We start from the raw sequence: 18,773 nt of genomic DNA, 5'->3' as shown, positions 1-18,773 counted from the left end.
ACCACACTGGATATGACATTGCTATAAAACTCTACAGACAGATGCCTCAAAGTGAAGTTTACAGTATCCATAAGAGGTAGGAATACATCAAAATGCACATCTTCTCACACGCTGGGAAGCAATTTGCATCTACTAGATCAAGCATCAGTTGCAGAACAATTTCATGATTGCAGTGTGAATTTCATGTGCCTCCTTTAGGTTCCTCAGGGGCAAACTTCTAATATTAGGCTGAGTGCACTGAGAGAGAAAGTTGTGAGGCTGGACACTGTACGTGTGCTGTGTACCTGTCTAGATGGTGATCAGGATCTAAAGGAGGAAAGATTACAGAGTTGTTCAAAACATACGTATTATGTGTGTCCAGTGGGAGAGGGGGTTTTGGGGTGAAAGTTCCAATGTGAATTCAGTTGTGACATTCTCACCCATTGGTCTTGTGGTGGTATGTGGGTCACTTAGGTTGAAATCCTGGCCTGACCAGTAATTACAAGATTCATGATACAAGTTGTAAAATGAAAAGGCAACATCAAAGAGAAGCTAAAGAACTACAAACTCATACCTTGGCAGAGCTTGCTCAACACAATCCCTGGCATATAGCAAGGGACAGACACAGCAGATTCCATCTACAGCTCCAAACTGTCATTGTGTTGTCCAGTTGTTATTCAAATTCAACTTATCAGTCTTTGCCTACCATTCACATCTTAAAGAATACTTTAATCTCTGTGCAAAAATAAGGCACTTGGTTAAAGACCCATGAGAAGTCTGATCAAAATCACTGTAGCTGTCATCTGCACAGGGAAAGGTTCTGGGCTGAAAACACTGAACAGACCCTGGTGGTGGTTCAGCGGTCAGTTGGCATGCTCGTCATTTAAAAGTACTTTGCTGAGGCCACTGCTCCAAAATCCCTGGGTAGAAATGAAGAAGAAAAACCAGTGTAGCAGGTCCCAGTTAACTGGTTCCCAGAAGAGGTTCAAGAACACTCATGTAATCTCTCTCATCGAGGAAGTAAATACTTGTGTATTCAGCAGTCACTCAACTTATGAGAAGGAATCCGGGAGGGAGGGGAAACAGGTCTGACCCAATGTGGAAAAACCTGTTCTAGAGAACAGGCAAGCAGGCAGAAGTGTGGGGCTGCTGAAGAGTCTCCCTGGTGCTGACAGATGCTCCTAAGAGGCACCTGACTCGCCCTATCCACAGCTGTGGTAGCTCCACAGCACCTTGAAGTTCTTAATTTCTAATCCACCTCAACATCTCAAGGAGGCATTTCAAGGAGTGGAGAAGTGGGTTGTCCCGCAGACACAGTCAACACACCTATCATCTCAGCATCAAGACAACAGCTAGGCACTTAGTGGACACACTTAGAACTCCAGGAGTCCACAGCAGGGGCTAAGCACACAGTGAGCATCTAGAGGGCACACCTAGAATCCCAGAATTCACAAAGAGAAGCAGGAAGATTGGCAGTTCAAGGACAGTCAGGACCCTAAAGTGAGATTCTGCCTTGGGCATAATATATACATTTTAAATTTTTTATTTATATTTACACACATACACACACACACAGAGGCATCTATATGATGTATATCTATGAACTTAGAGTTCTTTTTTTCTCCTACTTTATTATTCTGCAAGTACTTTAAAGACACATATATTTACATATTTTCAAATCTGGAAATACAATGTATTATACATGTCAGGGTAATTATATGTAATTAACAGACAAAAAAAAAGTCCCATTTCAATGTTCCTATATCTTCTTCCCTTACCAGCCCTATGGGGTTTCTACCATTATTTTTATTTTATTCCAAATAAATTAAGCTACTTTCACACTGTAACAAACGTTTCTACTAATAGAGCCAGAACTTAGAAAGCAATATGCTGACTTGATTCCAGAGTCCAGGGGTTTCTCCCCACAAGCACTGGGCAGAAGCGCCTCCCTCAAAAGTTTTTCCACCTGATGCAAGCAGTCTTTCAAAAGAAGCTCAGCTACCTGGGACTTCCTCCCTTGAAGGCACATTAAAGACATATCGCTAAAGAACGATCTCACTGGGGAGCTGGCCAGCAACTACATCTCAGCTCACAAACCACCTATAAAATGATCTAATGCCCTCTTCTCACACAGATGTCTCAGGTGTGAGGCAGAACACTCACATACATTAAATAAATGAGCAAACAAACAAACAAACAAACAAATCTTTTTTATAAAGGAAAGAAAAAATGACGTCACACCAAGATATCTGTCACAAGCTACCGCCACATGTTCCTCAGATCCAGGCTACTTCCCACAGAGTCACAAACTACTATTTATACTTTGAGCCCTAAAACCCACCTGACCCCACATCCCTTCAGGGTCCTACATCCCTCCAGTGCCCCTCTCCCCATGACAAAGGCCTAGCTCTGCCAGCTTCCAGCACCTGACCCCCTTTGAAGCTCACATTTTAGATGCTTCCCATGTTTATGCACTTTTTAAAAGTTTATGCAACCTTTCTCCACTGTCTGTCTGTCTCCTGTCACTCAGGAAACATACAGAGGACAGAGGGTTCCCTTGTACCCCTGCAAGTCGACCTTTCAAATGACTCCTAGAATCCAGCGCACTTTACTGCTTGGCATTTTTCTAATCAAGTGTTGTAGAAACAAATTTAGCTCATTCATCCTGAGCAGTCGTGTTCTAGGATCTAATAGAACAACTCATAATGTTGAAACCTAATTTAAAAAAATTTTTTCAAATATTTAGCTTGCTTCTTCTCCCATCTCAGAGATAGTGAGAGAAAAGTTTTTGAAATGAAATGTCAACCTGCTGGAAGCCAGAGGATGGATGCAGGCAATGATTACCACCGGTGCTCAGAACATCTCAAGCAGCAGAACCTCGGCCAACCAGAAACTCGCACCCTGTTCTGCTAAGAAGTAGACATTAAATCCAATCAAGTCAAAGCTCCACTCCCTGGAACTAAAACAGAACATGCTGAGGCTTCATCAAATGCAGGCGGCAGCATGCCCTGGTGCTCTTTCTCTTACCGAAGAGGTCACAGTGATAGAATCGCAATGTCTCCTCCAACAAAGGGACACCACATCACTCAAGCTCTGTGACTACAGTTAAGGGCAGGAGCAGATCAGCGTGTTTGCGGAAGTTCACTGTGATACCACAACAAATGCAACAATCACGTGGGTGAGGAGTCGCAGGGGCCAGTCACATGGGTGAGGAGTCGCTGGGGCCAGTCACACCGTCTTTCAAGCCATTCTAACTCCCCTTCAGGGGCTGCGCAATGGCTCAGTAGGTAAAGTACCTGGCTAAGCGAGCATTCAGACCAAACAGCAGATTTCCAGCGTAGAGGTGGGTGTGTGGCCACTCACCTGTAATCTCAGCACCGGGGAGGCGACAGGCAGAGGCTGTCTAGAGCAAGCTGACAAGCTGGACTAGCCTCACCACTGAGCTCTGGGATCAGCTGAGAGATACTGCCTCAATGAGCCACCGTGGACATGATTAAGAAATGCTCCCAAAGTCACCCTGGGCCTACACACACACATTCATATACACACATGTAACATGCATGTACACTATACACAGACATCCTAAGAAACAATTTCACACTACAGTAGAGATGTGTCAAAAGGCAGCAGGTCCCTGCTCTAGTAAGGAGGCTTCAGCCATTAGTGAGACAGGTGGGCCTGGGCCAGCACCTTGGTGGGGAGACAGATAAGTATGAGGGGGTGGCCCTAAACTGTCCTGACCAAAGACGCCATCACCTGGCTGTACTCAGAGTCTGAGAACTCTGTGGGTCCTTACAAACTTTTCAGAACATCAGAGTGTCAAAATAGTTTTTAATCAGTCGGCGTAGAGGGTGTGTAGCTCGGCAGAGAGGCGCATGTTTAGCATGCATGAAGACCCGGATTCAAGCTCACAGAACTGCCCCTCGCCCTCAGAAATTGGCAGACAGACCGAGGAAGCCTGAGTGAAGTGATTCTGATGCCAAAAGGTTGAGAACTTCTGGCTCCACAGAGATGGAGCTGAGGTCAAGGTGATGCTCCCTCAAATGAGCCTTCAGATGTGACCTTATTCTCTGCTTTGTCTTCCCAACAAAACACTAAAGGTTCAGACTAGTAATGGAGCAAGAGGTCTACCTACCAGCCGCAGAGTACTACCTACCAGCTGCAGAGTACTATCTACCAGCCGCAGAGTACTACCTACCAGCCGCAGAGTACTACCTACCAGCCGCCGAGTACTACCTACCAGCCGCAGAGTACTACCTACCAGCCACAGAGTACTACCTACCAGCCGCAGAGTACTACCTACCAGCCACCGAGTACTACCTACCAGCCGCAGAGTACTACCTACCAGCTGCAGAGTACTACCTACCAGCTGCAGAGTACTACCTACCAGCCACAGAGTACTACCTATCAGCCGCAGAGTACTACCTACCAGCCACAGAGTACTACCTACCAGCCACAGAGTACTACCTATCAGCCACAGAGTACTACCTACCCGCAGCCTCCAGCGCAGGCTGAGAATGCTCTGTATGCGGCAGTGGGTGGGAGGCCAGGAGGACTGGGGCAAGCAGACTTGAGTGCTGCTTGGCTCAGGCAGTCCTTGAGGAAGAGCTAAGCAAAGCACACAACGCAATGGCGAGAACGGGTTAGCACAGCACAAGGAGAGCCCACGCACAAGCGTCTCCTCAGCTCAATCTGTGTTCATGACCCGTCCTTTTAAGGATTTCTATTGCTGTGATAAACACCATAACCATAAATAACTTGGAGAGGAAAGGATTTAGTTCAGCTCACAATTGCAGTCCATCACAAAGGGAAGCCAGGGCGGCGCTCGCTCGGGGCAGGAACCTAGGAGAGGAAGCTAAAAAGCTAGGGCTGGAGAGATGGCTCTGCGGTTACGAGCACTGACTGCTCTTCCAACGATCCTGGGTTCAAATCCCAGCAACCACATGGTGGCTCACAACTATCCATGATGAGGTCTGACGCCCTCTTCTGAAACTACAATGTACTTACATATAATAATAAATAAATCTTTAAAAAATAAAATAAAAGGAGCACTGCTTATATAAATAAATCTTTAAAAAATATATAAAAATAAAAGGAGCACTGCTTACCGGCTGGCTCCCCAACACTTGCTGAACCTTCCTTTTTAATTTTATTTTAAATTAAAATATAATTACACCATTTCCTCCTTTCCTTTCTTCACTCTAATCCCTAACATATCCCTCCCTCTATTCCCTCTCAAATCCACAATCTTTTTTTTTTTTAATTACCAGGGTTACAGAGATGTAAATGCATAACTATATAAATACAACTTGTTGCATCTGTTTAGAGCTACTTATATGTATGTAACTACAAGGCCCACTGTTTGGAACTGGATAACTAATTAGGGAAAGACTTCCCCCCAGGAAGGATAACTTCCCTGGGGAAAGACTGATTCTTCTTCTCTTAATAATCCTTGAGTGACCCTAATTCTTTGCAAAGAATTGTCTATTGTTATTCTCATTGTCTGGGCCTTGTGTAGGCAGCCATATTGTTGAGGTATCTAGCTGTAGCATTCCTGTTGTTTTGAGGAGACACAATCTCACAAAAGATTTCCTAAATCACCTGGTTGCTTTCTTATACAACAACCCAGGACCATCTGCATAATGGAGGAACTACCCATAGTGGGCTGGGAAACCCCACATCGGGTCAAATAATCAGGAAAATGCCCCCAACAGACAAAGGCCCTAAATCTAACCAGGATGCCACACTCTCTTCCCACTCCCAGTGATTATAGTTGTTTTTAAACCTGTTTTATTCCTTTAAAAATATTATAATGTTATGTTATGAAAATTTAGGACGACAATCATTTCAAAGTAGCTCACGCATAGTCTTAATGCCTACTAACGTTACTTCTCAGCTGCTTTGAATACGGACATTAATAGCAATCATTTATTAAAAGTTATTTATAGACAACCAAGAGAATTTTACAAGAACATAAACTTACTCTTTATTGCTAGAGCAGAATTATCCTAAGTACATGATTTTATAATTTTCTTTACCCACTGTGTAGTAATAATCCCCACAGAGAATAATAAATATCTACTGCTGCACATTTAAGTTAGTTCTTTTTTCTGAGATATTAAAATGTTGTACTGTATTATATGTATAGGTATGTACAGTTCATAATGCACACTAGCAAATGCTATACACATTAAATGTAAGCACACACACACACACACACACACGCACGCTTGCACACACAGGCTTGGGGCTAGAGATGGCTCAGTGGTTAAGAGCACTGAAGTAAGTCCAATTCCCAGGACCCACACAGTGGCTCACAATTGCCTGGAACTCCAGTTCCAAGGACCCAATGCCCTCCGATGCTGTCTTCTGACCTCCGTGAACACAAGCATATACATAGTGCACAGATACGCACGTCGGCGAAACACTTATACACATAAAATTAAAATAAAAAATATTTACTTAAAAGAAAGGAAAGGCTGGAAGCAGTGCAGCGGCAGTGGAGGCAGAAGGCACGTGGGACCCAGGAATGGGGCCCCTGATGACAGAATGACAGAGCCAGAACCATCAGCCATGGACTGGGACTCAACTTCAGGAAAATAAGCAAGCAGTTAACCTCAACTGGAAATTCTTTCCAAAAGCAAAACCTTCCCAAAGTACACAGTGTTTGGAAAACTATTAAAGAAATATTAAGAAGTCAACCGGTCTTGAGTAGAAACTTTTAACTCAGCACTACGAGGTACCCAACAAATGCTGTGCACACTTTCCTAGTAAAATCAACAAGGAGGCACTTGCCTCTCTAAATGTCTTTCTCCTATTACCATCAACCATCCATCCATCCATCCATCCATCCATCCATCCATCCATCTACCCTCCTATCCACCTACAAACTGCAATAACAACTTAAAAGCAGTAGTGTAGAATTGGAACAGGAACAGGCTGATCAGAACACAGAGAGCCTAAAGACAGGTGAGTGGGAGAAATAGCTCGTGGTGTAGATCAGAATTAGCATCACCACCCCCTAGGCTATTTTATAAATGGGACTAAGAAAAATTAACCTTGCCACTTTTTTAAAAAATATAGAAACACACCTTTTTTTTTTAAGGAAAAATATTTTCTAAACAATAGGTAAGGAGGGGGAAATGGATGGATACCAAAAATGACAATTCTATTCAGAACAGTATGTTGAAGAAGAAACTACAATGTAAAACAAGACTTTTTAAGTGCTAGGGACCAAGCTCCAGAGAAAAAGATACTGGAAGGATGTAAAGTCGAAGGAGAGAGTGGCATCTATAAATTAGGACAGAAAGGCAGGAAAGGGTCAGGGAACCGTAGGAGAAAATTAGTAAAAATGAACACATGCCCAAATCAAGAAAAACGTGGTAAAGGGGAACCGCACATAGCTGACAAGCACGAGATAGAACACATGGCTGTGTTCGCAACCAGGAAACTACGAATAAGGGTGCTGGCACGTCTCTGTGAAGTCATGAAGTCAGAAAATGTGATGCTCCAGAGAGAACGTGGAAACAGCAGCTGATGAGGGAGCGAGCCAGAACAGCTAGTCCAGGTCCGAGCCAGTAGTGCTTCCAAACAAGGCGTTCACACCAGTTAGGTTGAGCAGGGACAGAGCTGCACAGACGGGTAAGCGAGGAAGAGAGCTCACACAAGTGCCATGCTCTCCATGAACAACAGTGATGACAATGTACATGAACTGTGCACTGCCTGAGCGCCAACAGTGTACCGAGACGGGAGAGGGAGCAAAGAGGGCACTCAAGCCCTAAACAACAGGTACTAATTCTCCACATACCATTTACTGTGCCCCATGCTGTGGGTCCCAGTATCAAAGGTGACATCCTTGATCTCAGAGTTTATAATCCGATAAGGACACAGCAAAAGTGACAGTATGGTAGCCACCACAGAGGAAATAAAAACAAGGGCTGTAACCCTCATGAAGAAAGAAAGGAATTCGACTTTGCGGAAGATTCCCAAAGAGACGGGTATGCTCAGATCTGCAGGAAGAAATTAACCAGGCATATGGCAAACCTGTAGCCCCAAAAACTGCATTAAAGTCATGGAGTACAGTCCCATGTCACTACAGGTTAGCAGTGACCAAGAGGTGACTGCCGGGTTCTTCTGTAATTTCACTCATGAACGAACTTAAAAAGCCTGTTAGGTGCCCAACTTGGTGGCACACGCCTGTAATCGCATCATTTGGGAAACTGAAACATGTAGGTGGAGTGTTCCAGGCTTGCCTCAAAAACATGGGGAGTGCTAGCGACAGCCCAGTCAGTAGTGTGCTGACTGAGGGTGGACCTCAATGCAGCACTCAGGAAACAAAGCCAGTCTGGTTGTCCCACACTTAGCATCCCAGAGCCGCGGAGGTGGAGACAGGTGGAGAGCAGGCTGGCTGCCCACCGACTGGGCAGGCTCCGTGGCAGGGAGAGACCATGCAAAACCAAGGTGGAGGACTCCTGAGGACCCACAGGCCAAGCTGTCCTCTGAACACACACACACACACACACACACACACACACAGTTACACATGAACACCTACACATATACATGTACCTACACTCATACACACATATACACAAAACATAAAGAGACCATCCCTTTAAAAAATAAAAATAAAACAAAACAAAACAAAACAAAACAAAAAAAAAAAAAACACAAAACCTGGTAAAACTGTGAGTCCAATATACTCTTAACAAATGAATTCAACATTGGAGACAGGCACCTTCAGTATGAATATTTTACATCCCTAAAAATTGTTCCTGTAATCAAAAAACAGTAATTGAGTTCACATATTATTCCACAATGCATAGAAATAAGGATAAATATAAAATCCCCGCCTTTAAGATTCTTCCTTCAATTTATAAGACTTGGGCCTCTCACTGTTTCATACCCTAACTGCTTTTTGTGATTAAAAGCCAACCCCCTACTGCATGCTTGTCACCTGCTAAGCACAAACCTAGGAGCATGAAGGTTAACTTAGTATTAACTTAATCCCAACAGTAAGATACTAGTGTTCACACTTTAGAGGTAAAAACCTGAGGACACGCCGGGGCACTGCAGCCATGAGAAGGACCTGCAAAGGTGAAGCCAATCAGCGCTCCAACATGAACAGGGAAGGAGCTGGCAAGCCTCCCCCGACGCCCTCTAGCTGAGGAGCTCATCAATGAGGGGAGATTCTGTTTTCCTCAGGGATACGGCCCCTGGTAGGTTACCAGTGTATGATGTCATAGCCATGCACATGTAGGCGGCACTGACCAGAATCGTTAGGAAGGAGAAGAGGAAACAGAAATTAAGTTGAGGAGCAAAAGTGGGATGCAGAGGGTCTAATCGCACTGTATTCATGCCTGAAATTACCAGAGGGTGTGTGTGTGTGTGTGTGTGAGTGTGTGTGTGTGTGTGTGTGTATGTGTGCTGTGTATTATATGTGACTGTGTGGTGTGTTTGTGTGTATATGTGTGTCTGTGTGTGTTGTATGTATATGAATGTGTGTGAGTGTGTGTGATGTGTATATTTATGTGTATATTGTGTGTGTGTGTGTGTGTGTGTGTGTGTGTGTGTGTGTGTGTGTGTGTTAACTGGCCTAAAGTACTGTCCCTAGGAAATGGCATGGCTGAGATTCAAGTCAGCATCTTTCAAACTCCAAAGGCTGCATCAACAATAATACTTGTATCTCCTCTGGGATTCATTCAATGGTTTTCTTTTTTTCTTTTTTTTTTTTCTTTTTCTTAAAGATTTATTTATTTATTTTATGTATATGAGTACACCATTGCTGTCTTCAGACACACCAGAAGAGGTCATCAGATCCCATTGCAGATGGTTGTGAGCCACCATGTGGTTGGTTGCTGGGATTTGAACTCAGGACCTCTGAAAGAGCGGTCAATGCTCTTAAGCACTGAGCCAACACCTCCTTCATTCAATGATTTTTATTGTGTCAGCCGCACCACATTACCTTGAACTTATCAGAACTTCAAGAAACTCGGAGCCAGGGCAGCAGGCCACATTTTCACAACACTTACAGATGACTTCAGGGTTTGACAATCACTAGCCTACTTTGCATGAAGGGTGAAGTGATCACCATTTGAAAAACCCTAGATATAGGGTTTTGTCCTAATGCAAATGGCATAATGCATATTTCAAAATAATGTCAATTTATTTCCTTGCTACCCAAGGGCCCCAAATTCTCATCAGCTTCTCTCCCATTCTCTCCCCCCCCCCCCCCCCGCAAAAAAACCTAATCTTTATTCTGACTGTGCCACACTAGGAAAAAAGAAGGACAAGTCACAGGGCCCATGAGACGGTCACTGAGTAAGGGCGTTTGCCGCCAAGCCTGAGGACCTGAGATGGATCCCTGGAGCCCACACAGAAAAGCAGTCCCACTTCTGATTTGATTTCTGCCCCTCACTGTGGCAAGTATGTGCAAGCAAGTACAAGTGTTATGGATGACTATATAAATGTAATTCAAATCTTTTAGGACAACCCATGTGTCAGAAAAAAAAAAAAAAAGCAGTCAAGTACAGTTGACCTCTGCACGTGGTCTGTTTTCCCATCCAAGGATTCAACCAAGTACAGATGAGAGACACTGTGGGCAGACTGTGAGTCTTAGTTGTCACCATTCCCTAGCAAACACAGTCTAAGCTACTCAGGGGCCATTTACACTGTATGAGGAACGGACCTGGTAGTTCTCGCCATCTTATCTAACTTAAGAACTGCTTTCTCCAAAGCACAGTGGTTTACTCATCCCCCCTTCTGCAGCAACTAATAAAAAGCAATACAATCAACAGCAAGTCCAGCTAACAGCTCCAGTCACCAGAGAGAGGAAAACACCTATTCAACTCTCCTTATAAAGCAAAAAAATTGTATTAATTGTATAACTGTAAAAATTGTATAAAAATTGTATTAAAATGTAAAAATTGTATTAATTGTAAAAAAAAAATGTATTAAGTGACTGCACAAGGAAAAACACTTTCACAAACCTGAAGGGAAGCCTTACCTACGCACCTCTTCACAGTGAGTGGCACACAGTCTTACCCCAAGTACTTTGCCACATCTTTAAAAAAAAAAAAACCTAAGAAATGAAAAGCCGAGATAGCCACAAATAGCTTAGTCCTTGTTTATATAAATTGTCAGCGAAGCACAGGCAGTTTTTGAGAGCTCAAGCTTACACAAACACAAAGCAATAAATCTTCACTCTGGTCTGGGTTACTGACCATGAGGAGGACCAGGAAGCCCACAATAGAGGTTATTTATGAAAGCGCTCAAAATTTCATCACTTTAAATGAAACCATCCTGTCCTTCAAAATAAGCTTGTTTAATCAAACTCCCTGAAGTCGTTCACTGACATGAAAAGATAGATGACCTTCTCCATATGCCTCCTCATCACTACCATGTTTATAGCAATGGCAGTAAGAGTAAGGAGAATGAGAAGATTAAGATAATGAAGCTGTCAGGAGTTGGTACACCATCCAGGGCAACTCGTATATCATCCTAAATAATTTTGGAGAAACCTGCAAAATCTATAAACCTACAGGATGGGGAGAGGTTGGATAGAAACAGGAAAATCTATCTCCATTTCCTACCTGCAGGAGAGCTGGGCATAAGGAAGAGCTTCGGGCTTTAAGAGGGTTTAAGATGCACATCAAGAGAAGAGAGGCCCTTGGTCCTGTGAAGGCTCGACAGCCCAGTGTAGGGGAATGCTAGGACTGGAGGGCAGGAGTGAGTGAGTGGGTGAGTGAGAGAGTGGGGGGTGGGTGGGGGAGCACCCTCAGAGAGGCAGGGGGAGTGGGGATGAGATAGGGGGTTTTGGGGGAGAAATGAGGAAAGGGAATAACATTTGAAATGTAAACAAAGAAAATATCTAATTAAAAAAAAGGGAAAAGAAAACAGAAAAAAATAACAGATGCAAGGTTTTTATTACAGAAATTTTTGCTTCAAATAAGTAAAAGCACCAAAGCAGAAAGAGTGAACCTGACGAAGGAGTGCTGTAACTGCAGCACTCAGGAGGCAGAGGCAGGAGGATCACTTCAAGTTCAAGGCCAGACTGGACTACATAAAGACCCTGTTTCAAAAGTGGTCAGGGTAGAAAGTTAAGAAAGGGACAGACAAATGGATGGAACGCTGAGCTTAACTTATATAAGATTATCTTGTATATTTCACAAGTAAGTTACATCAAAATGTAATCTACCTGAAACATACCACAGTGCATTACATAAAACACAGAAAGGATTACTTCATAGTAAGAACATAATAGGCATGTCAATGTTCCTAATTTCTTTAACAAAACCTAACAGCCAGCTAGAGTTCCCCAACCTGCCATCAGCCCATACTGATCCCTTAAACTCTTTTGAGTGATCATTCATTGAGTGAAAGTGATCATTCTACTTTAAAAAGTAAAATAAAATAAAATAAAAAGATTGCTACATTTCAACCCTTCAATAATTGTAAAGACTTCCCCAAAAGTCATCTTATAACTGATATTTCAGTTATATTTCAGACCAATTCCCCAAACTCCTGGAAGGCACAGTCGATCCCGGTGTGCAAGTGTAAAGCTCTTAAGTTTGCAAAGGCACCTGCCCAGAATATTTCAGTAAGAGTCTCAGGAAGCATGATTACCTCCGTTTGTTTTCTTGTACCTGTGTGGGAAATTACCTTTCTGGGAACTTTCAAACTGCCTTAGTAGCAGCTTGGAAAAACTAAGAGACAGTATTTCTTGAAAATAACCATTTCTGATCCTGTACTGTGCTTAATAATTAGAACCTAAACCAGATTCCAAATGAAGTGGCAGTCAAGTGTCCCTGCTATAAATTCCTTCGTTGTAATACCTGAAAGTTCTTGTGATTGTAAAATGGGCATGCTCTGCACAGCCTTCCCTGGGAAGAATAACTGGCAAGTGTAACCTGTGTGCACCTGGGCAAGGAAACAGAACTTCAAGACACCACTGCGCCACGGGCACTAACCCTCTAAACCTCAATGACCGGCATCTTTTTTACCTGTGGACATATGGTGGACTGGGCAAGTTAAAGAAAAGTTAACAGCCATTATTGCTTCCTAAAGACAGGCAATCATGTGATAAATTGCCTAGGATTTGTCTGCCAAGTATTTAAGTATTACTACAGGAGCAGCAGGTGCAGTCCTGAACCCTAAGATCTACAGTCTGCTTTTTATAAAGCCTTTTCTGTATTAATGTTGTTGGTTGGAAGAGAAGAAAAAGAAAGGAGAGCGACAGAGAGAGAGAGACAGAGACAGAGAGACTGAAAGACAGAGAGGAGAGAACCACAATTCTACTCCTACCCGTGGTCCACCCCCACAATATTCTCAAACCTGCACGGGCATCTTCTGAACATTCCTCCCCTATTCCTTTCACCCTTCCCTCCCCACTTCAGCCCAGACAAAGGTGAGTCACCAGTCACTGTGCTCGGTCCACTTGTCACTTAGGTAAATGTCCCCAAACAAATCCCTAAGAATCTATTATAAGTAAAAGCAAATAACATTCAGTGAACTCCGTGAACTCCGCAGTGCCTAGAGTCTAATAAACCTAATTAAACAATGTTCAAGCAAAGACGTTTTCTGGGCGAAAGGGGGTTTTAAAAAGGCTTTTCCCTACTTAGCATGCCCTTGCGCCACAGTCCCCTCTCTTCCCGCCTAGGCTCCGCCGCAGCGTCCCAGAGCGCCCCAGGGTCCCAGGGTCCGCCCGCGCCCCCGCCTGCACCACCTCCTCTGCCCGCGGCTGTGCAAGGTGCTACGGCGAGGCGCCTGGAGGCCGGCGGGGGCTCCAGGGAGCACGGCTGCAGGAGCCGAGACCGCGAGAGGTGCCGCAGTCCCCGGGCCTCCTACCTCCTCGGCAGCCGCAGTCCACGCGCCACTTAGCTCCGCAGCTCGGGATCACAACTAAGGACAATCCGGAGGCAGATCGGATCGACTACTGCTGAGCAGGATGAACTAGCCGGTTGCACCCGCCACATCTCCTGCTTCGGCCCCGCCCCGGGGGCGGAGACTCTAGGAGGCGGGGTCTCTAAGTTCGGGGGCGGGGTCTCGCCGGGAGGTGCATCGACGGGGCGGGGTCTATTGGCCTATGGGCCAAGAGCAACACCAAGTGTCAGTCAAGAAGTCTGCTGACGGATTGCTTAAGGAAAGGTCGTCTCAGCGCTCTCTCATTGGTTGGCAAGGGCAAACATAGCAGAGCTCTTATTGGTAGCTGCACTGTAGCTCCTCCTCTCCGTCCCCGCCCCGACCGGCTGCTGTGTTTGCCCTTGGCTGCCCAGGCCCAGGTGGCTGTAGGATGAGGTGCAGTACGGAAACTAGGTTCCCTGCACAGGATATGAGCTTCTCCGAACCCCTACTATCTTGTGGGTTTTGTAAAACCTTTTGTTGAATAACATCCCATCTTCAACTTCATATTAATTTAGTGAGGCGCCTGAGATATATTTTAAATTCTACATAAATTTTAGAAAGATGTCAGAGAAAAGCTATGCGATGTTTTCACCTTTGGTGAGACTGGAAGTGACTTCCTTAATGCTTGTCTGTGTTCCTACAGAATTAGGACATAATTCTTAATAAAGAAACATTATTTTTAACATAATTTTAATAAAGAAATATTGTTTTAAGAAAAAAAAATTAGGGGAAAAACTTTGGAGATATGCAAGGGACTTGATCTTCTATGATAGAGAAAAATATAATAATTACATCCTTCATTATCTTGAAAAAGAGCAAAAGATAACTGAGATGTGTCTGTCCTTCCAGAATATGTATGCAACACATAAAATAATATGTAGAGAAAATTATTATAGCAGGACTCCCTGATACAAAGAATTTTGTACTAAATAAATAAATCTTTGGTCGAAAAAAAAGACATGAAAAGAAATTCAGGTGATACAGTGGAAAACTCATGTGGTGGAGGAATTTAAAAGAAGAGAATGCAAGTTTCTCTTTGATGTGATACATATATACATGGTGCAATACAAACAAATGTTGAACATTAAAAGTTCAAGGAGATGTAGGAGTTAAGGATCAATGGCCTGTGGTTAATCCAAATAATGGCGATGCTAGCACATTTCCAGCCAGCCCGAAAGTCTGGCACCTTGGCCAGTTAAGGTGTGAAGCAAATTCCACTCTGAAATTTGCTTAAGCTGCCAGGACCATTTTACAAATTCTGAACAGGCCATCTCCAGCAACTCCATGAACTATGCAATAGTGAACAAGATACGGTTTTTGTTTGTTTACACTAATATGGAAAGTCAAAAGCCAAATGAAAGGCAAGGAAGGTAGGTCAGCTTTCTCTGCAAAACTCTACATCACTTGGCTTCTAGGCATCCACTACCATCCCAGGAGACCATTGTGACGTCACCACACACTGATGGGATAGATGGCAGATGGAGGCTGCCATCAGAAATCCTGGAGGAGGAGATCTGACCCCACCACAGTCTTGTAGCTTTTCTGATGGCCCTTAAGTAATAAAAAAGTCTTAGTCACTTTAGTACCCTGGTAATGTGTCTGCCTAGCTGTGTAGGATTCCTGGTTTGATCCCAAGCATTGCAAAACAAAACAAACAAAACCCACACTTCCCATCTAGGCAGCTCTGTACTTCCTTGAGGAAAAGGAAGTCTGAGTCTGCATCCCCCAGGATGAGGAGGAGGAGGAGGAGGAGGAAGAGGAGGAGGAGGAGAATGCAGGGGTGATACATTCCCATTTGCTGTTGCCAAGAGAGTTTGCTGTCTGAGTTGACTGAGGACTGCCTGAAGCTTGTGTTTCCCCTCACTGGCATTGTCAGTCATTCTTAGGGACCTGAACCTGTGCAAGTGACTGAGCCTCTCGGAGCTGGGCATTTTCTCTAATTGTCATCATTCCCTTTGTTTCCTGCAGCGCACTTTGTATGGACTGGTTCCCCAAAACAAACCATACCTTCCTCACATTCACAGAAGAACAGCTCTGCCCTCTACAAACCTGTTTCTCCATTCTTTCTACTCCACTGTATGCCAGATTCTGTGCTTCTCAGCTTTAGATGGATCAGGTCAAGCTCAGGCACTCTGGAACAACCTTTGCTGTCTTACCAAAATCCCCCTCCGGTAACACTGTAGGAGTTACAAGATCAGAGTCAGATTCTTCACAGAACTTTTCTTCACTTCCTCTTGTCCACTTTCCAGGATCTTATTTTGAGTGAAGAATTTTTAAGAGTCACTGTAACAGTGAGGGATGGGAGGCAGGGAGGCAGGGCTGGGGGATGGAAGCCAGGGGACTGGGGACAGGGACGACAGGGGCGTTGAGGTTTCAGAAGCTCAAGCTAGGCCTAGACTTTCTCTTCCCACGCCTGCTGATCCATATGAAGAACTCTCAGCTTCTGCGGCATCATGTCTGCCTACACGAGCCATGCTTCAGGCTATGACAATAACGGACTAAGCCTCTGAACGATAAGCAAGCCCCAATTAAATGTTCTCCTTTTTAAGAGCTGCCATGGTCATGGTGTCTCTTCACAGCAATAGAACATTAACTAAGACTGTCCCCAAGTGACTAACGTTCCTTTTGATGTTTGTTTCTTACTCAGGCAACTTCAGAATTGCATACCTGTTGTCTCTTGCTACTTCTGTCGAAACTATGTATAACTTCTTTTCATAATATGAGACTCTAAAACCCATTTCAGTGGTTTAACACCAAGAACATAGGCTTAAAAAATATGTTCCCATAAGTGACACCCAAGTATAGGTCTGTTTGAGTATGAGAAGAGAACACACACTCTTGCCTGTCAGTCTCTTGACTTAGGGAAGCAGCTTCGATCTCCAGCCTTAGCACAGGCAGTCAGACCTATATTCCATTCAGGAATTCAAGGGCACAGCTGTCCACATTTCATCTTCTCTTCTTTTTATACAGGGTCTTATATAGAAGCCCAGGCTGCTTTCAAACTCATTCTACAGTTAAGGACTATAGCTTGAACTCCTGATCCTGACCCTCCTGCCTCTACTCCTGAGCTCTGGAATTACAGGTCTATATATAGTACCACACTTGGCTATTTCTGTTTTGGCTTGGGTTTTCATTTGGGTTGGGGTTTTTTTTCATTTTTTCAGGGAGAGGGGGAAGTGGTTTGAGACAGTCTCTTAATACATAACCCATGTTGGTCTTCAACTGGACTCAAACAATCTTCCTGCCTTACTCTCTAGAGTACTGGGATTATAAAAGAGTCCCAACAATGCTCAAACACACTGGTCTTAACGTTATAGTTACCAAGGAAATATGTGTCCCTTTAACAAAAATATTACTGCCTGTTAGTGAGCAGTTGCTCACAGTTGGTGTTGCATGCCTAGCTCTGTGCTCTCCAGTCAGGAGACTGACATAGGCAGAAGACATATTTACCCAAGTCTAACCTGGTGAGGTAACTAGGTCACTGGGGTTCCTCTAGAAGCACAGGTGATTCAAAGGCAGCTGTGTCATCATAAAGCCCACCTTACCACACAAGCTGCATCCCTAAAGCCCACCCCAGCTCACCCCAGATGTGCCTCTAGAGTCTTTCTCCAGTTGGGAGTAGGTACACCTAAGAGAATCTCCTTCGGCATGTGTTTAATGCTTATATAAGTGTGGTGGGGCTGTCTTGTAAGTCTTGTAACTTTCTGAGCTTTCTGTGCCTTCCAAATTTCTTTTATTTCCTGAGTCTTATGCCCTACTCCTAAGAGGAAACTTTTAAATTCAGAAGAAATAGATAGGAACCAGGTTCTGCTTTGAATCTATCACAAGACTTTCTTCCTCATTTTCTCTCTCTCTCTCTCTCTCTCTCTCTCTCTCTCTCTCTCTCTCTCACACACACACACACACACACACACACACACACACACACACAAGAGTACATGTAAGTGCAGGTGAGAAAAGAACTTGTTGCTGGGTGGTGGTGGTGCATGCCTTTAATCCCAGCACTTGGGAGGCAGAGGCAGGCAGATTTCTGAGTTTGATGCCAGCCTGGTCTACAGTGTGAGTTCCAGGACAGCCAGGGCTACACAGAGAAACCCTGTCTCAAAAAAAGCAAAAAACAAAACAAACAAACAAACAAAAAAAGAACTTGTAACCACTAAGCCATAATACAGACTCCTCCTCTCAAATTTTATCTATGTTCTATCCCTTGCCTAATAGACACATGACTCTCCCTCTCCTTTGCTTGGTGAGGTACCTCGTCACACACTTCCTTGTTACACTTTCATAAACCTGGCTACATTACACTAGCTTGGCCTAGCAAGCCAACTAGTTTCTTCAGAACTAGTTCTTGAAACCAGGCATGGTAGCACGTGGCTTTAATAATAGCAGTTGGGAGACAGAGGCTGGAGGAGGGCAAATCTAAGGCCATCTTAGGAACAAAGCAAGACCCTGTTTTTAAAACAAAAGGAAAAAGAACCAACAAATAAAATGGAAAGATTTGTGCTGCTTATGGCCCAGGATTCAGAGATGTCAGTGTAAACTTTCACCAGGCCCTGGAGTTCGTGAGCCTCTTCTCTATTTGGCAACTCTTCAGAATGTCTCTCTTGGATATTTTGCAACCTTCTGTTTCAGTTAAGACATCTGTGTGTACACTCACTGATAAGTAGATATTAGCTCAAATGTTCAGAATACCCAAGATTCAATTCACAGACCATATGAAGCCCAAGAAGAAGGAAGACCAAAGTGTGGATGTTTCAGTGCTTCTTAGAAGGGGGAACCAAATACTTACAGGAGGAAATATGGAGACAGTGTGGAGCAGAGACAGAAAGAAAGACCATCCAGAGACTGCCCCACTTGGGGATCCATTGCATATACAGCCACCAAATCAAGAC

The 18,773-nt window shown here is 44.0% G+C and overlaps 1 protein-coding gene across 3 annotated transcripts in view; it reads right to left on the bottom strand.

The window, feature by feature from the left end:
* The window catches only part of Mpp7 (MAGUK p55 scaffold protein 7), a 225,124-nt gene extending 211,161 nt beyond the window's left edge, over positions 1–13,963 (bottom strand). For all 3 annotated transcript variants that reach the window (XM_052157097.1, XM_052157098.1, XM_052157099.1), the window contains exon 1: positions 13,825–13,963. The gene's annotated coding sequence lies outside the window, so the exon portion shown is untranslated. The remainder of the gene's footprint in view (positions 1–13,824) is intronic.
* Between the last annotated feature and the right edge of the window lie 4,810 nt (positions 13,964–18,773).

The sequence above is a fragment of the Apodemus sylvaticus genome, chromosome 14, assembly GCF_947179515.1.
Source record: "Apodemus sylvaticus chromosome 14, mApoSyl1.1, whole genome shotgun sequence".
Lineage (NCBI taxonomy): Eukaryota > Metazoa > Chordata > Mammalia > Rodentia > Muridae > Apodemus > Apodemus sylvaticus.
The sequence above is the reverse complement of the archived record's forward strand: the minus strand, read 5'-3'. Positions and strand labels throughout refer to the sequence as shown.